At 39.3% G+C, this 25,635-nt stretch overlaps 1 long non-coding RNA gene across 2 annotated transcripts in view; it reads left to right on the forward strand.

Annotated features, from left to right (window-relative positions):
- The window catches only part of LOC124380846, a 119,638-nt gene that overhangs the window by 77,521 nt on the left and 16,482 nt on the right, over positions 1–25,635 (forward strand). Inside the window, exons 2-5 of one of the 2 annotated variants that reach the window (XR_006924739.1) lie at positions 7,531–7,568; positions 10,198–10,319; positions 10,454–10,627; positions 22,882–22,993. This is a non-coding gene — a long non-coding RNA (uncharacterized LOC124380846). Of the gene's footprint in view, positions 1–7,530; positions 7,569–10,197; positions 10,628–22,881; positions 22,994–25,635 lie in introns of both variants that reach the window. The other variant, XR_006924738.1, reaches the window with a different exon arrangement.

Here is a 25,635-nt window from a genome sequence, read left to right on the forward strand (position 1 = left end):
TGATTGTAATCTGGCAGAAGTCAAGCAGGCCAGCATTTCTAGCAACAGTGGTCTAGATCTGCTGGTTCCAGCCACTGCTAATCCCGTTTTTTCATGATACCCCTTTACAATGAGCAGTGTAAAAAAACAGCAGACCCAATATTATAATGCTAAAAGTCACAAAAGGAGATAAACCACAGCCAAACTAACATGTATAATGGTTAGTAGCAGTATCACCTCAAAATACACTTTGTTTCAAATGGGCTACTATAACTGAACACCATGATGGCTGCCGATATGTTTTAGAAATGTACCAGGGGATAAAATGAAGGGGCTACTTGTGGCACACCAGCAGTCATCCAATTTGCAGGATCTGTGTGATGCAATCATTTCCACATGGCACAACATTCCTACATCTTGTAGAATCGATGCCTGCAAGAAGTCCTGCTGTTCTCCAGGCCAAAGGAGGAACAGCATGCTACTAGAGAGTTGCAGCTAATAAACCGGCAACTTGGTGTAATGTGGTAATAACCAGTCGGCCCTTTTGTCTCTTGTTGTTCTCTGACCAGTGTCATTGTGTACACATGCTCCTATTTACTTTCAGGACAATGTTCCTAAGGTCACGGTGTCTCTTCCACATCACTTTATGAGCTCTTGTCAGTAGAGCCAAAGCTATGTGTAAACCTATGTAGCCAGCTTCTTTATTAGGTTCAGGTCAAACTGATTTGAGCTGAACCACTTTAAACTGGTCGGCTGTTTTTCCCGGTGTGTGTGAGAGTTCAGTGTTTATGTACTGTAGTTACTGAATGTAATATCTTGGAGCTGAGTGATCAGGGATATGCTTGGCTAAGGAAGACTCTATGAAAGACCAGTTTAGACTCGTATTACATTTAAGATCCTGTTCAGGCTGATGTTTGTCACTTTGTAATGTTTCTCAATTTCTCAACGTTAAACCTATTTATTTGTTTGTTTGTTTGTTTGTTTCTATTTGATTTTTGTACAAGGATATACACCCGCAATGTTGTTTTTGATGAGCTGTTAAGGCGGAGCAGGAATGCAAGTGTATTTGTACAGTATTTAAATTTAGAAAAATCCATAACAGGCAGAGATGGAAAGCTGGAAAGTACCAGAAACACAGTCAACAAGCACTGAAAAACAATGTAAAATAGAATGTAACAGTCTCAAGAATGTAAAATAGCACCCAGAAAATATATACTGTAGTATATGAATTGTAGAGGGGAAACAAGGTGAGAACGTGGAGGGAAACAGGGATCGAGTCAAATAATGAGACTGGGAGGAGGCAGCATTCAAACAGAACTTTTTCTCTGGTTCCTGGTTGGGTCCGTTCTTGATTTGCAGTGTGTGTGTGTGTGTGTGTGTGTGTGTGTGTGTGTGTGTGTGTGTGTGTGTGTGTGTGTGTGTGTGTTAGTACATGGTGCCCTGATCAGCACCTGATTCTTGTGCTGATCAGGGTACCACTGTGAATATCCAACTATGCAAGGTGACAAGATGGTACAACCGTGTGTGTGTGTGTGTGTGTGTGTGTGTGTGTGTGTGATGCTGCATGCTGTCCTGATCGGCACCTTTTCTTCAGTACCATTGTGAAACTCTAACTAGGCAAAGTGAAAGATGATTGTGTGTGTGTGTGTGTGTGTGTGTGTGTGTATACAACTGTGTATGTGATGGTGATTTTTCTCTTCTGAGCCATTGTGAAAATCCAACTAGGCAAGGTGACGAGATGAGGCAACTGTGTATGTGTGCATGTGTGTGTGTGAGTGAATGTGTGTGCCTGTGTGTGTATATATATATGTGTGTATGCGTGTTGCCCTCAGGTGAGCAGGTAGGCAGGAGAAAATACGAGTACTAGATGTCATCTTGCATCTCTATTCCCTTCCCAGAGCTTGGTTCTTATTTAAGCAGCCGCTCGGCGGAGTCCCCTATCAGTCTTCTCCTTATGTGCCATTGGGGTTATTCCACCGAAATGAGCGCTCTCGTTTCTGCGGCTCCTTCCCCCAGTTCAAAACACTGCCACATCGCCTGGATCTGTTTTTTGGAACTCTTCAAAACTGTGATTTTGAGAAACCCAGCACTTCTGAGCCTAAAGGGACCCACAGCCATAAGTATAGAAGCAAAAATGGATTGGGAGATCGAAAGACAAAAAAGCAGACACCTGACACCTATGAAAACTACAGTAATTTACAATTTCTTTCTTTCTTTCTATCTCTCTCTCTCTCTCTCTCTCTCTCTCTCTCTCTCTCTCTCACTTTCTCTCTCTCTGCCTTCAACCTGCATTTCTGGGTCACGAGAGACATTTAAACTGCACTTATAATTAACAGCTATTTTTAAACAGAGAGAGAGAAAGAGAGAGAGAGATAGATACAGACAGTGAGAGAGAAAGAGAAGGAAATGGAGCAGGGGAGAGGTACAAAAGCATTAAAATTGCCCCAGATTCGCTATTGAATGGGACACATCATGGCAATATGCTGGGAGATCAAAGTGAGAAAGGGAGAAAGGAGACAGGGCCGATCAGTGGGGATAAATGGATCTCTGTATAATGGCATAAGAATAGCGGCCTTATTTGCAGCTGAAACAATTTAATAACTGCATTCATTATGGGCCACTGTCCACTGCCGGAGATGTCTGCTATCGCAACACAACCCCACCCCTCTACGACACCCCACCCCTTCTTTCGGTCTGTTAGGAGGAGGATTGTGGTACACTAGCAGGGCCAAGCTGAATCGTAGCTTGGCCGTGGCCTGAAATGAAGATGTAGCATCGAACTGACACACCCAAATGATAGAGGAGTAGGAGGAGGTGGCAGCCGCTATCAAAGAGCCTCCCACAGGATGAGGCTTCACTCCGCACTCTGCTAATTACAGCCGATGCAAATGTGCCCGCTGTATGGCTCTTCCCTGGACTTATTTATATATTTATCTGGTTATTTAGTCTTTCATTCAGTCGCTCTGGGCTGGTGGTGTCATGGGACAGGGTACAAGTGAAGGCTCGCTTGCTTTGCCTCTGTTGAGTCGCTATGAATGTACGAGGCTTTGTGAGGTGATAATCTATTAATACAGTCCAATGGTGTTCATGGGGATGCAGGCTATAAGGGCACCTTTATTAAAGATGTTTTGTCTTCGACTCTGTGTGTGCGTGTGTGTGTGTGTGTGTGTGTGTGTGTGTGTGTGTGTGTGAGAGAGAGAGAGAGAGAGAGAGAGAGAGAGAGTGTGTGTGTGTGTGTGTGTGTGTGTGTGTGCCATCTTATCTCTCCATTAGCCTTTGGTGGCCTGACCAGTCCTCTCTTCCCTCTTCTGTCTGCTTTAATGGGTAATTTAGTGATGCAGGCTTGACATATACTCCTTGTTTGTTGCCATGGCTACCAGACCTTGTAAATGGCTCCATCTCTCTCTTTCTCCTCTCTCTCTCTCTCTCTCTCTCTCTCTCTCTCTCTCTCTCTCTCTCTCTCTCTCTCTCTTTCTTTCTATCTGTCTATCTGTCTCTTGCTTTCTCCCTTCCTCCTCCTCTTGCAAGATATCAGGTCACTAAACACACACTCGATGCCCTCTAGAGACGAATACCACTGGCACACACCAGTACTTTTCTCTCTCTCTCTCTCTCGCAATATCTTTAGCACAACAATTTCCCTGGAAATTCCCTCCTTATGACACCCTTGTGTTACATCTGGCCCAGAGCTGACCTCCATAGGAGGATAGATTTGCCGGAGCAGGGTTGAAAACCCCTGATTAAGGGTATATAAGTAGACCTCAAAAGAGCTTTGTAGACATATTTATACAAGAGACACGTCTTCCCAAACTGTGAGTGAATGTGGATGTGATAGTTTGAGTTGGATGGACGCGTGGATGTGATTGTTTAAATATAATTATTCGTGTCAAATAAAAGTTTATAATTATTTCTAAGTGGGAATTTCCATGTTAAAAATACAACAACAATTACCTGACTAGTTGATTCTTTTTGCATGTACAGTGCACCGTACTCTCAGCCTGGTCCCAATGTCAAGCGTCGGTTGACGATCTTGGCGCTTGATTCTTTTAGCAGTCAGTGTAAAAATGACTGGTAGGCTGTTTCTGTCTCTTTTGATTTTGTTTTATTGTCCAAGGATGAGGGAATAATAACTTGCGCTGGTGTGGTGTGCGCGCTTGTATTTTTCATCTGGCTTTATGGCCTCCGTCCTGGTGTTATGACAGAGCCGAGGCTCTGAGCGGGACTGAGCCCCTGATAAATGACCAGCTTTGTACTTCCTCAAAAAGAAATCATATCTCCAGCTTCTCTATGGTGCGCCACGCAGAGCCAGCAGTGATGGGTGGTTCCACAACACCCAATATAAATGTTTTTCCGCTACTGAAGAAAGTCATAAAACAAAGAGAGCAAAATACATACAAAAATAAAAAAAGATAGACACATACACAGGCAGATAGTTCATTTATTAATATTGTGCACTGACTCGGGCATTTAATGCCATGTCTTTATTTACTTGGTAGTACAATTCAGTAACAGTCTTACAGTAATCTGTGTTTCTCAGCTCACTGTAAGATTACTGGATATGTTTCATATATAGAATACGCTGCGACAGTGTGTCTGACAAATCAGAATCACGCTGATGTTTTGTTTCGTTGCCAATGATACATGCTTACCCAGCATAATACTATACCTGTAGTATTGAGGAGTAATTATAGACTTAAGTGAGTGTGTGTAGGGTGGAGGATGAAGAGAATAGCATTTGTGTATTGGAGAGAGAGGAAAAGAGAGATTTGGCAGTGCAAAGTAATAGACAGAACATCTGCAAATATATTCACAAGAGAAAGAGAGAGAAAGGGTGAGAGAGAGACATGGGTATACACGTGTTCACACACACACACACACACACACACACACACACACACACACACACACACAAACATAGGCTATTTGTCATTTACTAATTTTTCATTTTAATTCTTTGTTATTCTTCCTAATATTATTAGCCACTTTTTATATATATATATATAATATAAATATAATATAAGTGTGTTAGTTAACTGCAGATGCATATAGTCTTTCCAATAGAAGATTGAAATGAGAACTGAGTGTATACGCATTAGATCAAGGCTTAGTTTCTATGAGGACCTAATTGTTTAAGAGCTCTCTGTGGAACATTTCCAGTGATTTGAGCCAACTCCCTAATGATGCATGCAACTTCTCCGCATTCTATATACTTCAAGATTTTAAACGGTACTACATATATTGAAAAGCGTGCAATTAATCGTTCAACCGACTATTGAAAGAAAACGTGAAACAACAAAATTGAGGTTTATGGAAATCTAAAAGAAATAAAGTGCGTATTCACTGTTTGACCAGCAGTCGAGCTCTGGTTGTCCGGCCCATTCAAGTCGAAAGGAGGTTTCGCTGGGATGAGTGAGTACGCTGAGTGATTTTGAATGAGGCTCCTCTTTGTATATTAATTCGAGCCATGAATGACTGACAAATTAGTTAGACACATCAATTACAGGCTGGGCGATACAGACTGCCGCAGTAGCGCACAGTGTTCCGAGCAAACTGAGCAGATATAATAAGTGTTGTTTTATGATCTACCATTTCAGATGATCATGAAAACGTGCGTTAACACTCCAAATGATCTTTCTAGGTTGTAAACTAATCAAATCGTCCTTTCCACCAACACCTATCACCACACCCCACCCTCCCCCGACCTTTGCTTCATGATCCAATTGGAGCGGTTTGTAGTTTTAACTTTGCTCTTCTTAGTACTAGAGGAGCCCAGAATTCGTCTAAACCGATCTGGGGGTTGTTGTTGCTCCCCGAGCGTGCCCCCCTGCCCCCTTGCCGGCCTCTTCCCCTCTGCTGTTAAAGCACACCTTCCCGCTAAAGGTCACCAGGGTCACACATCTGCATGTGAAATGTGAACCCTTTGACATTCCAGGGCTGTCCAGAGCCCCGCCGAGCTCTTTTGTTAGCTCAGACGCTAGAGTCCAGCCTAACAAGCTCCCCGCAGAATGAAGCGTGGTAACGTTATCTGTCTCCAGTGGCCAGCTAGTAAACAGAAAAAGCTAGTGATTAATGATTTGGTAATGCTTAAGTGTAAGCTGGATGGAATACGATATCAAGAGCATAAGCTATCATGAAATAAAAGGTCAAAGACCTCTGGGTTTGAGGAGATTTGTTTTTTTTACAAAGAGTGGACTGGATTTAAACTAAGAGATGAACCAGAAAATTTGTAGTAGAAGTTGTAATAGTAATAGTAATATCTGATTACAAATATGTTTTTTTAATATTGGTATAAATGTATTATATTTTTAGACTGTATCTACAATGATATTCTACATATATACACTCTATATAAAAGCTAAACTATATATTACACCTGCCACAACACTGTTGAATTTTGAATATGATTAGTCAAATGATATTGATTAATAATTTATACAAACAGCTCTGTGAGTAGTTCTGTCTGCGTGGCAAAACACAGATTTCTATTAATGCGCACATTCTAATACCTTACAGTTTCTATAGTAACAGCTCATTCACAAGGGCTTATTTAGTACACACACCAGAATCTAAGGCTAATAATAAAATAATAGATATGAAAACATGTCATTTAAGAAAAGAGGAGGTATAATATTTGATATGGTGAAGTTTTATATAAAAGAGGTAGTTCAAGTTTCAATAACAGTCAATCTGTTTCCCACACAAGTTCTAGGTACTAGTAGTGTGTGTGTGTGTGTGTGTGTGTGATTAACTTCAGTCAACAGAGATAAATGAGCCTGGTGTCTTAATGACAGGTTTTAGCCATGGTATGGTGCCCCTGTAGTACAGAGGGTTAAGGGCCTTGCTCAAGGGCCCAAGAGTGGCAGCTTGGTGATACTGGGGTTTGAACCCCCAACCTTCTGATCAGTAACCCAGCACCTTAACCACTGAGGTACCACTCCCCGTGTGTGTTCGTGTAACAGCATGTTCTTGCCGCATTTTATTCCTTACGTATGGTATGTACAGTGAAGCATCTGGGAATTCGGGGTGTGTGTGTGTGTGTGTGTAGTGTGTGTTCATAAATGTGAAGCATTAATGTTTAAATTTAGTTAACAGCTTGATCCAAGCATTACAGTCACAGTGAGCTCCATCTTCGCCCGTAGTTAAAGTACACTGGGAGAAGCCGGAGGACCCTTTCCCCACAGCATGCTCTCTTTGGCTTTTTATGATGTCCATAAAATGGAAGAGTGCAGCTTAAGTTGAACTAATAATATCAGGGCTTACAGGCTGTGATTGATGATCTCCAAAGTGAGCAGGATCACTCTCATCTTTCTTCAGATTTTTATCACTGACTTGTTTGCAGTCATGTGCAATCAAAAGATCCAGGAGGGGTAACAAGTGTTTGATGTATGATCCTTGAGCCACTTTTGTCAGAGATGCATTTCTTTGTTTCTTCGCTCTCGGCAAGCGTTGCTCTTACTCGTCTGATTCCTTCAACATGAATCCTGTGTGTGCACTCTGTTTATTTTTGCTCTCTCTATCTCTCCCTCTCCCTCTCTCTTTCTCTCTCTTCAGATGGTGGGAATGTCTGCTCTTGGGGGATGGGCCAAGAGGTAAGCCAAACATTTTTCCAGTTTGACTTTTGCCATGAAAGGCAGCAAAAAATCAACAGTACACCACAGCAACACTCACTCCCCAAAAACACACTGTACATCTCCATCCCTTTTTCACACACACACACACACACACACACACACACACACACACACACACACACACACACATAAACACACAAACCCCTTAATGTCCTGCTATCAGAGATTAAAGAGTTCTTCGGTCTTTACCTCCCTTTGAGGCCTTAATATCCTTCGTATTGTGCCAAGAACGCACATCTTTTTAAATAATATAAATCATGTTTATAGGCTCGGCTCTTTGACTGTTTTAACTCCTCTCCTGCTCGCCAACTCTGGAGGAAATCCTTTGCATGGAGGTTTGGATTTTCTCCTGCTGTGGTTTCAGCAGGTTAAGGCCACAGCAGGGCTGAGGGCTGTCGACGGGTTTTTTGATGAGCCGCTCCTGCTGCTCCTGGGTCTTCAGATAAGAGATGTAGCCTGACATGGGCATCACTGTCATCTTGTATATTTTTTTTTTGAGCATTAGATCTTACTGGATCAGCCCAAGTTTTTTTTTAATTGATGCGCTCTTTAAACCAGAACCACCGATTATGGAGTGTGGGTACAGATGTAAGTTCATGTAAATTGTAACATGGCTTTGTATGCCAATATTCTCTCTAAGCATTATTTCTTATTCGTAGCTGGAGGGAGAGAGGAAGATTTCTGTCTGTCTGCCTGCCTGTCTCTCTCTCTCTCTCTCTCTCTCTCTCTCTCTCTATCTCTCACTTGCCCTCCCCCTACTCTCTAAAGCAGTGCATCAGTATCCCCTCTACTTGTCAGAGGCCCCTGAAATGATTGATTGTTTCTCAGTGTGTCCTGACAGGATATGTAGTAGCGTGGGGCCCCTGGGGTCTGGGACAGCACTGCCTTCTGATTAAGACCCCTGCAGTAATCATATGCACCAAGCCAGCACTGCACATCACATCAGCAGAAAAAAAAAATAGTTGCTATGCTTCAATCTCTAAGTTAACATTGCTTTTGTCCAACCACAGAACCAGCTGAAAGTTTCCTTTTCGAGTGATTGCATTTGGGATTGGTTTGAGAAGCTGTTTCTATAAGCTGCAATGCATAAATAGCACAGCAAAGCATAGACCTTAAAGCCACTGAACATCAGATGTTTGTCAGTGTAAAAAAGACAAAACTAAATGTAGTGTGACATAATCATGGTGTTATTAATTAAAAAGAAAAAAAAAGGTTTGCATCATATATCAGAATTAGAATCAGAATACTTTATTGATCCCCTAGAAAAATCTTTTGGTTGCAGTTGCTTAAAGATTAAAGTAAAATAAAATATTCTGCCAATTGTCTACAAAACAGAAATCATATACACATAGTCTCAAAATCCAGGAACCTATCAGAGTATCACTATAAATATTGCACATTTTTGGCTTAATATTTTGTTTAATCCTTCCTGATAGAGATCACAACAAACTCTATTCTGTATAAAAGATATACTGTATAAAACATCCTGCGTGGGCCACAATAGCAGCAAGGGCACTTTATACAGCAGGACAATAGAGCTACAGCAGCACAAGGACAGGCCTTATTTACTTCTTGAATCCAGTGTACAGAAAGATGATCTCTAACTCCACATATAGCACTAAGCCAGACAGCGAAGCAAGCTAAAGCCGTGGGACAGTATTGATTTTTAATTATTTCTGAGGACAGATAGCAGCACTGCTCAGAACAGATCAGGTCATAACTGGTCATCACCAGGCCTTGTCCTCTATCGCTCCCTTTCTCCTTAGTAGAAAGAGACATCGCTTTATAAGTTGGCCTTTGTGCCACGCTGCATTTCAAAATATCCAACTTCACCTTGACCCACCCTTAGAATTCTAACACATCACTTGTGACACACCTATTAGATGTGCTTCTTGAAAAGAGTTGTAGACAACGAGCTGCTGTGATCATACGCACTGTGCTCATCTCAATCCTCCCTAAACTCAAACATGTTGTTGTAGAATAAATGATTTTTATATTATTTGTGATCATTCAATGAGCTCATATAGTTATAATTATAAGATAATTATTTATCTAGTTATCTAGTGTATATATATATATATATATATATATATATATATATATATATATATATATATATATATATAAAATATATATATGTGTGTGTGTGTGTGTGTGTGTGTGTGTGTGTGTATATATATATATATATATATATATATATATATATATATATATATATATATATATATATATATATAATATTTTGGTATTAATTGGAACACTGACTGCACCTTGGCCTCTCTTCACCCTACATAAGTTTCTGACTTTACTAACACCAGTGTGGCTGATGAACACAAATGTCCACAAACACTTAAAAAAAAATAAATCTAGTGGAACATCTTTCCAAAAGAGGGGAGCAACTCGGTACTAAATGTGAAATGCGATGCTCAAAAAGCAAATACCGGACGTATGACTAGGTGTCCGCAAACTTTTGCCAATATCGTGTGTGTGTACGTGCGGCGTGTGTGTGTGTGTGTGTGTGCGCGCGTGCGTGTGTGTGTTTTTGTAGGCATCCCAATACTAACTTACATGCTTGGTTGTCCTACAGAAATGAGCAAGGCCTTTAACTCTCTGTGCTCCAGGGGCACTGTGCTCGCTGACCCTGCACCCTGACCCCAGGTTTCTAACATTGCTAAGATGTGTGAAGAAAGACTTTCACTCTGCTATAAGGTACTTTTAACAAGTACAAAGCCTATTTAACCTTTTTCTCTCTTTAACTACTGGACATAATATACAGTATATACATAATATTCTTTCTAGCTAATGAGCACTAATAGCTGTTCTATCATGCTGCTGATGTGGAGATCATCAGAAGGGATGTTAATGGTGGCGCTGTTCAGGTTGACAAGCCACAGCATCTGTGTCAGGGAGCACAGCTCTGTCTTAGAGGTACGACGCTCAAGTGTTTCCCACCTCCACCAAGTCCCAGGACAGATGGTTCCAGCTGCAGCTGGCACAGTGTGGTGCAACACCTGAAAGTATGGCAACACACACACACACACACACACACAGATTCACAGCTGCGAGAAACAGACACACATAAAAGCGTGACTATAACAGCAGGCAAACCATTAATAGATAACTATGTTCAGGCAGTAAAAAATGTATAAATATGCTGTATGTATACAACATCATCATGTGCGTAATATCTGAGCCACTAAATAACCCTTAAATGCCTTGTTTTTTATTGTTTATTTTTTTTTTTAGCTCATATTGCTGACTATTAATGTTTCTTTCATAGAAGACAGACGTTCAATTTACATGTTTTACATCATAGAACCACAGCCAAAAAGAAAAAAAAAGGAAAAACAAATTCCTGTCATATTTGTTTATGAAAGATTCACATTATTCACTACAGCTCTGCAGGTAGTCGCCTGAGCAGACATGCCGCTGTCACCCGTGCCGTTTTGATTGCAGAGAAATGGGAAAACATTGGCTTTAGTCTTGTTAACAAAATTTATTTCTCCCCAACTGACAATCCTTTAAGTAGGAGGCAGGAAACCAGCCAGAATGATGTGTCATACATTCCTGTTAGGGAGCATAGTACAGACTCTAAAATGTTTCAAGACATGCGTGCCTATAGATCTCCCCGCCGTGCGCCTGTTAATCAACAGACCTGTCTAAACTAACTCAGGTTTGGCATTTTCTATTGACAGATCAAGAGGGAGAGACAGAGAGAGGGAGAGATTTCTTGCATTTTCTTGCAGGACCACTAGTGTAATCACTGTCGAGCTTGTACACAGCAGACTTTTGGACCTCCAGTCCAATCAATAGAAATACATTAGGCTTAGTGATGAGAGGAGATGGAGGGAGGATGTTATGCCAACAGTAAACAGAGTAGTGTTGAGCTCGGTTAAAATATGAGCCTGTACTCGAGTCCCGTGTGAAAATCAATTGGAAGATGAGGGAGAATTATTGCTTTGACTCACAACGGCAGTCATGCATGTGGAAGCCACACAAGAAGCAATGTGGGCAATTGTGCAGTGTGTTGCTTTTCATCTCTCCTTGTCTCTTTTTTCTTCTTATGTCTTACACACTCTGTCGCTCTAATTCTGAGCACTGCAAAATGATCTTGGATAGAGACAGGCCTTTGTGTTAGACTGTTATTTCATTGTCATGCTTACTGTCATATATTGTCATACTTACTCACATATATTCAGGGTAGAGTTAATCACACATATTAAAGATTTAACACCAGCATTGTGCACATTGGTATTCAGACCTCAGCCTCCAAAATTTTCAGAGGTGTGTCTCAGTTTACACAACATTCTGACCTCCAACTTAATTAGATTTTTCTTGAGTGACATCAGCTCGAGTGGGGAGCGATATTAAGTCCAGCGCCACTATCTGATAGATTCACATAACCACAGTATGTCATGCTGAAATGTGTGTTTTGGGCTGTAAATACACTCAGATTCACCTTTGGAATGTCATCCTAGGCCAATATTGAATGTACAACGATGACTGCATTTATTCATTAATAGTATCATCTTTGTAAAGGCCATGAAAGGATTTTTTGCACAGAGGACAGTGTGGGAGACAGCATCTTAATCAGGGACACTGCTAATCTAAAGAAGAATTTTTTATTAATGGATAAATAAGTGCTTAGTTAGTGCATCATTCAAACCATGAGCACACAGAATGAACACACTGGCATTATTTCATTCATTTGACTCAAAATAGTAAATTGTAAAAAAAAAAAAAAAAAGATTAAGAAATTGCTTAAATTCCATGCACACTACTATTTTGTAAGTTCCTGGAATTTGCATCCAGAGTTTAAAATATTATAGTGAGGAAAACGGAAAAACTTGTTAAAGACCGAGGCCGAATGAGAACAGCCAGACTGTATCATGCTGCAATAAAGTCTATATTTGTATTTTAAACATCCTAGATGCTTTTTTTTTGTTTTTATTAAAACTTATGTTAACTATAACTTCTTGTCTTCTGCTGCTGTAGGGTTTGATGAGATGCCTTTCTGTTTAGCACTGATATTAAAAGTGGTTATTTCAGTTATTTTAATCTTTAGTTCTAGCAGTCTGGAAGATCTCATTATTCTGTGTAAACTTTAAATCCTGATGTCTGTGAAAATTAGTAGATCAACAGTTTCACAATTGCTCCATGTACAAACCTATACAATTGTCAAATCTGAACCCTATGAAGATTTGCACCTGGCCATCACACTCATATGTGTTTTTTTCCCCAAACTGTTACCACAAAGGTTGAAGTATACAATTGTATAGAATGTCTTTGTATGCTGTAGAATAACTCTTTCCCTTCCCTGGAAATAAAAGCCCAACCCTGTTTCAGTATGACAATGACCCTGTGCACAAAAAATAAACTCAATAAATATATGGTTTGCCCAAGGTCGTGGTGGAAGTACTCAAGCCCTGACCCTAATCCTACTGAATACTTTTTAAATGATTTGCGACACCAACTGTGCACAAAGTCTCCTTGCCCAACATCAGTGCTTGACCTCACTAATGCTTTTTTTGGCTGAATGAGCACAAATCCCCGTAGCCACGCTTCAAAATGTAGTGGAAACCCTTCCAAAGACGAGTGGAGGTTATTAAAAGCAAAGGAGGACTAAATCTGGAATCAAACACTTATATATGGGTGTGATGGTCAGTTGTCCACATACTTCTGGATAAAAAGGATTGCACTGTTCACTGCTGTATCGTGGCACAATATTTTGCACAATACGTTTCTTTTTGCAATATGCAGCAAACTGAGACAGCATAAGCAACATTCATTGGTTTCTATTTTGTCCCCTAAGTGTGCACTTATTATGAGCTGCAGAAAGACATGCTGTGTAGCCTGTAATAAATGCCACCAGTTCATTAGCTCAGCATGGCCAACATTATAAGTGGCACGTTTCAGTTCACACTGCATTGTGTCTTTTCACTCCACTACAGTTATGTCTTCAGATGATCTATAAAAATGTTATTATTTAAAATAAGACATATTATGGATTACTTATGCAGCATGTTTCCCACCAGATTGATTTGACCTTTTCTTGGATGCATGTACCAAAGGAAAAACACAATTCATGGCCTTTTTTTATGTATTGTTGAATTTTTAGCAATAAGCATTGAAATATAATAAGAAATGAACATTTTTGTTGTTACAACTCAGTTATCTGTTGCTGTCCAAATGTGCTTGTTGATGAGTGTAAATGGGTGTCTTAAAACGTGACCCCTTGGTAACAAGAAAAAAACCTGACAACAGAAGTTTCAGTTTATTTTTAATTCAGTAATCCTCCACTTCAAATCTCGCGCCATCGGTTTATCGCCGAATTGCATTTGCCACATAACTTTGTCTTTGGCTAATTTTTCCTGTTTAGGGAAATGTTTTTATAGATTTTTATGTTAAAATAATGAAATTTATTAATGAAAATATAATTATTCATTATAAAATGAAGTAAAATGTTAATAGAGTACCGTATACATAAAATAGCATTTTTGGGGTGGTGTCCGTTTATCAAGGTTTTTTGTTTGTCGCGGACGGTTTTGGAACTAAACCACAGCGATAAACGGGGGATTACTTTATAAATATGCAACAGAAAAGTGCAATAAAAGTATGTATATGGTGCATGTTTGGAAAAAAAACTTTTTTTAAAGGTTACTGAGCCATATCAGACCAGATCGAGCATTTTTAGAGTTTTATGGCCGTAAACTTGACTTGACTTGTTATTAAACCATATGCATGTTCCTTTGGTTTCTATGCAATAAACTAGGTAAAAGGCAAAAACACACAAGAAATGCACAGTGAAAGAATGGAAGAAAGTTGTTTGTGTCTGTGAACAGATGAGTCTAAATTTGCCACTTTGGGCTCTAACAGAACTTCTGTAAGATGGAGAACAGGAGAGATGATGTTAGCAGACTGCCTTATACCCATAGTCAAACATGGAGGTGGAAGCTTAATGGTTTGGGGTTGTGTTAAAGTGGGGAGGGTTAAGGGTTGATACTTAATCCAGGTAAAGTCCAGGTACCAACATTCCATACTTCAGTTCAATTTGAACTGCAAGCCAACTTCTTAATTGAAACCAACTTCACCATACAACAAGAAAATAATACAAATCATTCGCCAAGCTCTGTAAGCATTATTTAGAGAGCAAACAGTCAGCTGGAGTGTTATCTATAATAGAATGACCTGCCCAATCAGGACCCAAGTCCTATTGAACTTTTCTGAGATTAACTGGATCGCAAGGTCAGGAAGAAATATCCAACTAATGAAAAGTTTTACAAGAGGTTATAAATAAGAAGTATTTTAGCTGAATGTTTGTAGAAGCAAACTGTGTGAAGCTGTTATTCATGCTGAGGGAGGATTTTTCAATAAAAATAAAGTGGAACATCTGTACAGTTATATATATTTGTTTGATAGAAGTAAATCTTCATACAGTCAAATTACCTCTCAAAAAAAAAAAATAATAATAATTATATATATATATATATATATATATAAAGTCTACTCTAAATTCCCACTATGGTATAAATGTGTTAATGATGATCCACTACAACCCTGACCAAAATAAAACAATCCCTGAAGCTGAATGAAAGAGCAAACTTATTCGTGCATCAGCGCATTCATTAAACATCACAATATCCATTTCGTGCAGGCAGCCAGTGTAATCAGATGTGATCAGAATCATGACATAAACTTATGCATGTACGCACATGCACTCATGTCATCTCCAGTTAATTAAAAATCAACCGCAGAAATTATTGACTCATCCATTGCATCCTTTGCTGCAGCCTCTGTGCCCTGCCAGCTCTGTGTAAAAGCACTTCCTCAGAGATGAAATAGCGTATATTAAGCAATTTATATTATCTGCTTTATGTAGCACATTTTGATGTGGTTAAGTTGTCATAATATGCAATAAAACCCTAAAGGGGAATTTGTTATCCACTTTGGAAAATTGCTTATGATGCCCTTGTTGCAGTCACTGAAAAGACCTTTTTGCGGACGGCAGTTCCACATTTATTGTGCCATAATTTTAAACATTTCTGAAATCCTAATGGGTGTAAACACACATTTTACCTGATGCAGTTCTTCAGCTCTTTTCTTAAGTGGCTTTCCCGTGATCCCACAGCGAAGCATGTGGTTTCCTAATGAAAGAGGTCTTTGGTCTTTGAATGTCTGTTCTGAATTAGGCCTAGTTTAACGCCATAATCATCAGTTCCGGTTAAACGGATTTAATCAGGGTTCAGTGTGTCTTTGCCTAATTCCAGAGGAAGAGACTAATGTTGAGGATATTGACTAAGTGTGTGAGCTGGTGTGAATTACAAGTGACACAAGAAGACGTGACCCTCTTGTTTCTGGCAGAGAAGCATCAAGCAGTCCCAGTTTCCCTTCCTCTTAAGTGGGTTAGTGCAGTAAGTGTTAGGAAATGAGGAAGTGTAAATAGAAACCTGAGAACTGGAACTAGTCGTAAACACAGGGGTCACTGAGTGAGTAGCAGTGCTAGATTAGTGTGTAGTCAGATTATGCTGAGATTGACTGATATGCTAGTAATATGGACTGGGTTTCAAATTGGTTATATTATATGCATTTGTTCCTGATAATGAATGTGACCTGGCTGTATGCACATTGTATATGGCAATGCAAAAAGAATGGGTATTACCAATTAATAACATTAAAGCAACTGGTGAAAACTGTGCAATAGCTATCCTAGGACTAACATTGCATTTGATAATATGAAGTATATCAAATATAGATATTGTATATGGGTTTATATATATATATATAATTTTGATATAATCTTTTTAAATATAATTTTCGCTGATTGTCATGCATCTTTGACACTGTGTGTCATTAATCAAGATGAAAGACACTGTAAATTATGCTGGTGTACTTACGACTTAGCAATTATTTCTCTACTGTGAACTTGTGGTGTGCCAACGTTCCACATAATTAGATAACCATCACATATTTCGAAGTTTTGTTGCCATCCTCTGAGCACTAATTTACAGTTGATAATGAGAATCCCCACTCTCTGTTCAGACATATTTTTAATGCTGATCATGCAAATAACTTGTGATTTGCTTATTCAATTTGGGAGTTTACTAATGCATGATGTAATATGATAACTGTGGGGGGTTTTGCAACTTACAGGTTTGTAGCGTTGAGAAACCTATACACAAGTCTCAAGTCATCTCCTTTGGTGTTTATACGCAGCTGAGAGACATAGTCATAAACAGTGATTACACACAAGATGCCATAGATGCCTCTGGCCAGCAGTTTTCTGGCTCAGGAGTGAAACCAATTTTGCAGGTAGAAAAGCATAGACTGCTGTGAGATTAGCCTAGCACATTGTTGGTGTAATTTAATGTACGGGGTGGGATGACTTTCCTGAATGTCTTTTAGTTTAAATACAGGACTAAAATGCTTTGGGACATAAGAAACACCTGTCACAATAATGGCAACTTAAGGTTGTTATTGGTTTTAGCTGATTTAATATCTTATTCAATCAATTAATATCATTATTTAATCAATGGCCAATACGTTTCTGATAATTGCAACAAAAAAAAACATAATATAATATATACAAATATGTATAAACCTTGAGATAACGGAAAAAGGACGTCATAAAATGGGTGTACCTCAGAGCAAAGCCAGGTATTTCCTCTACCAATTTCTTAGCAAGTTGTTTCCACTGTACTGTAAGTGTGTGTGTGTGTGTGTGTGTGTGTGTGTGTGTGTGTGTGTGTGTGTGTGTGTGTTGCCATGCCCTGTAGGACCTGGCATGTTCTGACTCTCCAAAGTGCAAAGGTGGGATACACACTCACAAATTCCCACTCACACTGCTCACTGAGTCATATAAAAGCAATTATCTATACATCACTCGCCAAAACAATTTGAAAACAATTAACGCTGAGGCCGGCTGTCGGTGACTAAGTGAATCTCATCCAGCGTGCAGAGCACACAGTGTAATTACTGTGTATCTAGCTGCTGAGCCTTACCATGCATTAAATGTGCCACCACAAGCATTCAGAGAGAGAGAGAGAGAGAGAGAGAGAGAGAGAGAGAGTGGCACTGCATAATTGCATAGCTAGACCTTCGATTGTACAGCCTACACTAGTAGGGATATATTATCGTTGTTTTCAGAGAACTTTTTTTCAGTTGTGGTTCATTTATTTTGCTTCATTCTCACCTTCTTACTATGAAAACAGTAAAAATCCACCTCCAGTTTTTCTGCTCTCAGTACCAGAATTTCTTATGGCTTTTACTAGCATCAAGGATGCCCTGAGAGTGCCATACCGACCGAAGGACATCAGTTCAGTTTATTTGACCTCTCTCCAGGACAAACCTCTGCCCCTATTTTTCCCTCAGTCTGGCTGGCCATGACTTTTACATAAGGCCAGCTTCCCTTGTTTCGGGGCAAGTGAAGCCAAGCGAGAGCCACTTATGTAAGAGGACCGGGTAAGCCTGTTATGCCTTTCCTGGATTTGACCCTGGAAAAAAGCTGATGTGATACAAACCAATTTGCCCAATGCCCACGCACAGGTCACTGCCATCATGGAGCAGTTAAAAGTACTGAATTTTCAAAGTGTTGATGTTTTAGTAAGTTGTTGGCAAGTGCTTCCAGGATTATTTTTAAGCATTTATGCAAAGAGGGCATGACTGACCAAAGTAGATATTTATAATAAGATATGACCGAAAGTACTCAGCACAAAAAAATATACAGCTCCTAAAGTTAAAGGCACACATTATAGTTGTGTGTATGCCATCCCTATTTCAAGGCATAAAACTTTTTTAAGATTTGGTATGAAACACCATGGCCGTTTGACATTATAATTCTTAAGTAAATGTTAAGTCAAATGTGACACTGAGGAACTCTAATATAGTGGCAGTTGTCCTGCCCCTCTATGCTGTGTCATATCTGCTTGGTACCTGTGTGTTAATCGTTAGCATTCAGCAAGTCCTTCTCTCACCTGGGGCTCCCAATCCTATTAGCCTAAGTGTCCTGACTGTACCAAGTGTAGCACTGTTTGATCACTGGTGCTTAGCTGAGAGACACATCCTTTTTTTTTACTCCAGTGAAGGAAGTAAGGGCTTTGAAAACACACCTGATCTCCTGTAGACCTGATCCCCTTAACTCTGCTCAAGGAGAAGGACAGTTCAGCTCCTCTGCTCTCACTTTTGACACACCGCAATGCCTGCCGGCTTTTAAACCATGATAGTGGCTGCAAAGCCTGGTGGCACGCATGACTCTTTAGATGAGTGCATGCATGTGTATGTATTTCCATGTTTTAAGGGGGTGTATTATACCATCTTATATCACAGCGATGTTTGGAGACTACATTTAAACTTACATATATGCCATTTAGAAGATATCCAGAGCGACTTACAGCTATCTCAATTACACAGTGAGCAATTGAGTGTTAAGAGACTTGCTCAAGAGCCCATCAGTGTCAGGTTGTTGGTGGTGGGATTTGAACCCATGACCTGTCGATCAGAAGTACAACATTTTATCCACTGACCTACCACTTCCCTCATTGCTCACAAACTGTTGATTCATTTTCCGAAACTGCACAGTCATTATGTGCCAGTATATTACAGCCGTAGGGATTTGTTCAGTAAGAAGCCACATCATCTGAGACTAAAATTAAATGACTTTCAGGCTACCTGGTTGTTAAAATAGTGTCACATGAGACTGGTTTTAATGGTTATGGCAGCCTTGTAAGTTGTTTCAGATATAAGTGAATGTACAGGACAGATATTCTTGTGCTTTCTAGTCTCTTAGTAACAAGACAAGCTGTTTTTTTTTTGTTTGATACACAATGGAACAAAATGGATATAACTATATTGAGGTAAAAAAAGAAGAAGAAGGAGAAAGTTTGTGTCTTTCATTAATAAAGTAAAATGTGTAAATAATGTTGAATAACATGCTTCAAGCCATGCTGTTAAATGGAAATAATGCATTTCAGGGTGGTAATGGCGGGGATTGCTTTTTTTATATATATATATATATATATATATATATATATATATATATATATATATATATATATATATATATATATATATAAGTGCTGTGCTGTGCCTTATGTGTTTATTGTAACTAAAACAAATGGTACTAGTCCTGTAGGCAATAGAGAAAAAAGGTAGCAGTTTTTTTGTGCTAAAGGTTCTGCTTCTGCAGTAGAAAAAGTCCTTAAATGAAACAGGAGCTCTCTCTTTCAACTCTGCCCCTGATGTTAATTTTTTTTTTTTCCTTCTTTCCCATTTTGGCCTCTCTCTCTCTCTCTCTCTCTCTCTATCTCACCTCTCCATCAGTCGTGCAGTAAAACCCTCTCTCTCTCTCACTCTCTCTGACTGGTCTCTTGCTAAAAGACCCATGTGTTTTCAAATGCTTCTGGATGGAAAATCGAAGCTCTGCTTCTCTGTTTATCAAGCAGCCGTTCTGTCACCCAGCCGGCCAAGGCACAGCACAAATTGGTGACAGCACCCCAACACACACACACACACACACACACACACACACACACACACTCTTCTCTGCAAAGTAGACTGAGAGCACCATGGGTTGTTGTTCATTTTTATTACCTGTGTCAGGAGAAAAGAGCGGGGTGAAAGGTGGCTAATGTACACACATACACACACATACACACACTGTGGTTAGTTAACCTACTTGTCTCATGGGGAGAAGGAGAAAAGAGGGCTGTGTTACAGGGTATTTCTTCCTTCTGTAAGCACAAGCATATACGCAGGGTACAAATCGAGACTGTCACAAACACCACTGACTTCTCCCCCAACTTTGCATAAATAAAAAAGGGGAAAAAGTAGAATAGGGCTTGTGTGTGGGAAAAAAGGGTCCCAGGTTAATTTAATAGCACCCTTGTTTTTGTTCAGCTTTTTTTTCCTCAGGACTTGTGTTCTTCTATTTTTAGCATATATATTGTATTTTAAACTAAACACCACACTGAAACTGCACATGTTCACAATTAAACCTTAGACTTTGGATACTATCACATTTGTGTACATGCTTTAATTTATTCACTAGGCTAGTGTATCAGGATTAGCAATCAAATAATCCACCTTTCAGTCAAAGTATAGTGTCGTTGCAAACAAAACAGAACCATAAGTAAACTAAAGAAACATTTGCAGAAGACAATTCAGAAACTATACAGTATAAAAAGTGGGGTGTGTTAGCATTACATTGACTATTAGAATTGCATATTAGCACAGGCAGTGATGCTGATGATGGGGATGAGCTCAAAATCATTCAGTAATATTCCATTTTAAGCTATTATTTTTAATTCAGTATATGGTATACTGTTTCATACAGAGTGTATGCAACTTGTCTGTGAAAGAAAGTTAATTTTAACATAGTAAATTCTAGATTCAAGAACTTATTGACATTTAGTATATCTAGGAAACGAGGGTCTGTTACACCACATAATAAAATTCTTACTCTTTGTATACTCCTGGCATTCTAAGACATAAAATGTGCATAAAAAGTAAAATAAAACTTTTAATTGTTGTGTCAAACCATGACATATTGTTTAATGTCTGCATCTTTTGGTGACAAAATATTGTTTACACTACTGCTTGATTTCTTTTTTATTTTCAAAATGTGGCTAAATTAGAATGTATCTGAGATGTACATGTTGAAATACATGATAGAACTGAAAAATTATAGAAGTTTTTTTCTGAATAAAGATGTCTGTTGTATGCTATAAATACAAATGACAGTTTTTATACAGTTTTGTGCTTACAGAAAAGAGAAAACGAGAGATTTCCGCATTCGCCTAATGCGGGTTTTGCATTCCATTTTTTTTTTCTTTTTGTATTTGTTGTGAATGAAAAAATGTTTTCCCATTTGTGACTTCCCTGCCTTTAATGTTGTACCTTTTGAAGTCAAGAACATTTCATGGGAAAACATGTAAAATTACTCTTCTAATGTTAATTGTCCCTCTGTTATTGGACCTAGCATGGCCTCTGTGTGTTTCTGTCAAAGGGTAGCATGCAGCCATGGACGATGGATGAGATTCAAATCAAAGGAAATTATAGTTATTATAGAGCTGCGGGCCAATTTTTGCTTCGCGGGTCATTTCTACACGTTTAGTACGTGTGTTGCTTTCACCATTATAATGACCACCACCTTAATAATGCAAGTCGTGGTCGAGATGAATAAAGAAGCCATAGGTTAGACAACTGAGAGCTCAACCTCTGCTCATTGTGCTTTACACACAAAAATGCCATTTAATAGGGCATTGATCCTCAGCAATGTGGGTCAGTTTGTGGGGATCGATAGAGTGTGTTCCTACTTACAGAGGAGAGAGAGAGAGAGAGAGAGAGAGAGAGAGAGAGAGAGAGAGAGAGAGAGAGAGAGACAGAGAGATGCTTGTAGAATACACATTTAGCAAAGACTTCAACAATACCTTCAACATATGCATACTGTGTGTATACTTGATAAATTAATAGTGGCAACTGTACCCTGGTTCATTCATGTAATAATTCAATCAGCCAATCACACAGTTAATGTTCACATCAAACATCAGAATACGTAAAGCAATGTAATCTTAGTGTCATGGTTGTTGAGTGCCAGACATGTTGTTTTCAGTCACTAGAATGTACACAGTGTGTGGAAAGTGAAAAACATCCAATGGGAAGCAGTGCTGCAGGCGGAAATGCCTTGTTGATAACAGAGGTTGAAGGACAATAGCCAGACTTGTTGAGCTGACAGGAAAGCTACAATAACTCAAATAATCAGTATTTATAAGCATAGTGAGCAGAAGATTCTCTCATAGTACACAATATATAAAAGCTTAATGGGTGGGCTACAACAGCAGATCACAACAGAATGTGAAGCTACAGTGGGCACAGGCGCACTAAAAGTAAAGAGATCATTTCTTCGAAAACATTTCAATATGTATTTTAGGGAAATTAGGTCAAAAAACATTTTTGGGGGGATTTTTTATGATATATAGTTAGAAATGTATAAAAAGTAAGACATTCTGCTAGTTTGACATACAGTATGTAACACATTTGAATAGTTTTATAAATATATATATATATATATATATATATATATATATATATATATATAGAGAGAGAGAGAGAGAGAGAGAGAGAGAGAGAGAGAGAGAGAGAGAGAGTTTAGCAGGTTAGAAAGACATGAAAGGAAAAAGAAAGAAGGATTATATAGGAGATGTGCAGAACACCAAAGTTAAAGAGACACTGTTGGACCTTACTGATGCATGTGTATATGTTTTTACTGGCATTGCAGAGTGGAGCAAGGAGAATAGAGAATCTGATTTCACTGAAACTGGAACTTGCTTCAAAGAAGACAGCTACTATCCCCCACTGATAGAGCTCAAGCTAAAGAAAACAGCAAGCAAGTAAGGCGCACATACACACACACACAGTCATTACTCAAATACACCAATTCACATCTCTCTCTCTCTGTTTCAGCCTCTAGGAAAATAAATTGCATCCCTTTGTTTAATGATCCCCTTCATTTCTCCCAGCTTGCACACACATCATTCCATCTCTCTGTCCTCGCATCGCTGTCCCACTTTGTCTGACCGTCAAGTGTTTCTGTCACTTATGCTCAGATTTTTTTCCCTGACTAATCCTTCCTCCATGCTTATATGTACCTGAGGGCTTTGCTTTTTGACATGCTGCCAACGTATGCATCTCTCTTTCTTTCTTTCTTTCTTTCTTTCTTTCATTCTCTCTCTCACTCACTCTCTGAGGTGGAAAGATTCTGACATAAGCCAACTAGGTCCCAATAATCCAATACATACAAATCCATCTCTTCAAAACAAACTCGCACACAGACAGAAGCCTAGTGTTATTCAGGCGAAATGGGCCATAGTTGTGGGATCTGCTCTTTCTTCCCTGGAGAGAACGCTTCATTAGCCAGTCTCTTTCCAGTCAGAGTGCGAGCAAGAGTGAGGGAGAGGGGCTTGTTGAATTATTTACAAAATCCTACTTAATTGGTATTAAGTTTTTAAATGGGGTCAAGTGCTGTGGCGCAAAATCACAGGCGTTTCTTTTCCTTTAATCTAAGACATCTTATCTGAAGCAGGATGCACCAGTGTTTCACAGACTGCTTTGGATGCATTTGACTGAGCGATTTAAGAGAATAGAAAAAAGGAAAGCATTATTGTGTATTCTAATCAATTCTTGACTTATAGGTTTATTATTTAAACAAGAGTTACTGAAAGTAGAACAAGAGTTATGATATACAGTATTGCCTGAGATAAATGACAGTATGCTTTGATAAACCTGGGCAACTTCACTGTTAAGTACTGAAGCTGGGTGGTCACCTGATGAACCATGGCCGAGATACAAATGCAGAATACCAAAACTGTAGCAGTATTTTTTTGCAGAACTTATCCAGTTTTTAAAACATTAGCCATCATAGTTTAAGTAGCAGCCAATCACCTGCATCTATGTCAGTTCTTTAGCTGATGTTTGCTGTCAATTCTCTCTACGTTTACACTTACATTATAGCGTTTGGCACATGCTCTTATCTATAGCAACTTCTCATTCATCGTATTGATATTTCATTTATTCAACTTAGTATTTATTGGGTTAAGGGCCTTGCTCAGGGCCCCAGGAATGGCAGCTTGGTGTGGCTGGGATTTGAGCTCATGACCTTTAGGTCCAAAGTCTACTGCCTTAACATTTAATCGAAAATTCTTCTTGTTTACTTGCTTTGATCGATTTTTACCTGTCTAGTCTACTTTGCAAAGTTATGATGGCTTTTAAAAAGAGAAATGCTTAGTCATGATGTATCTTGTGTATAGTTATTTATAATAAAATTTTGCTCAGTATACCTGCTATAGGAATATGGGCATTTAATATCTATTTTTGTACTTTTGCTTCTTTTTTTTGTTAAACAAAACCACTGGTTTTAGAGATGGTCTTGGCATATGTTAAGCAAATCTAAATATCAAAGCTAAAAGCTATAGTAATGAGTTATCACTTTTACATACATTTTAAATTTACTGTCCCTGATTTATTAAAGTTAATTTAATTTGCAGAACACGTGTTTGGCACATGAGGGTAATGATAATACTCCTTTCCTGTTGGAAGTGTGCTTTCTTGCTTAGAGAGCAATGACGCAAGATCTTTAGCTCTTGACTGAATTTCCATTTTCCCATCTTTTAGAGATCCCAAACTTTGAATCCCTGTGCCCCATGACCAAATAACTGTCTCGCATTCTGCATGACCAGCATGCCTCCATACAAGGGAAAATAGCCTTGCTGAGAGTGGAAGGTATCCTAATGCATGTAACACGCACTTTGCAAACCTTCTCCTGCCCCCATACTCACTCAGGTGGGCTCGCCTGCTCTCAACTCATCCACACCAGTGACTGGCTTTGTTCCTGGCTGGGCGCTCCATTTGATGGCATGAAGAAAAGCATTCTCCTTCGAGAGAGCTCTTCACATGCAGTCGAGGGAAGCCGGGCACTGCAAAGGAGAGCACGGAAATGGCTTCTCATCAATCACGTTGCACAAAATCTCACGGGAAGAAAGAAGCAAGTAGGCCTTCAGCTGTCTGCATGTGCAGTTTGGAGATCTGAACAGACAACCTGCTTCCTGCATACAGACAGCATCCAGTTGGAGACAGACATGGGCATAAGATGGACAGGTGAAGAGGTGAGGGGGAGCAACTGATGACTCTGCCACTTGGAATCAGTCTGAACCCAGATGAGTTAAACCAGAGTGCCCTTAATCAGTTGTGTCTAAACCACCTGCTTTAAAGAGACGGATACCCTTAGGATACCTTTTTGCCTGAAGAAATAAGTGGATTGAAAATGCTAGAAAACAAGATTGCATTTTTTTCCCTTTTGCTGTCAATTGCAATGCAATGTAGCATTCATTAATCTTCAGATACGTCCTTATCCTGGTCTGAGTTGCAATGGATTTTCGGAACTGATAAGGGGACCCGTTACAATGCTAGGAATCATCCACACTTATTCACCACTTCGAGAAATTTTGTGTAACCAATTCACCTAACAGTATCGGTA

This window comes from Silurus meridionalis, chromosome 27, assembly GCF_014805685.1.
Source record: "Silurus meridionalis isolate SWU-2019-XX chromosome 27, ASM1480568v1, whole genome shotgun sequence".
Taxonomy (NCBI): Eukaryota; Metazoa; Chordata; class Actinopteri; order Siluriformes; family Siluridae; genus Silurus; species Silurus meridionalis.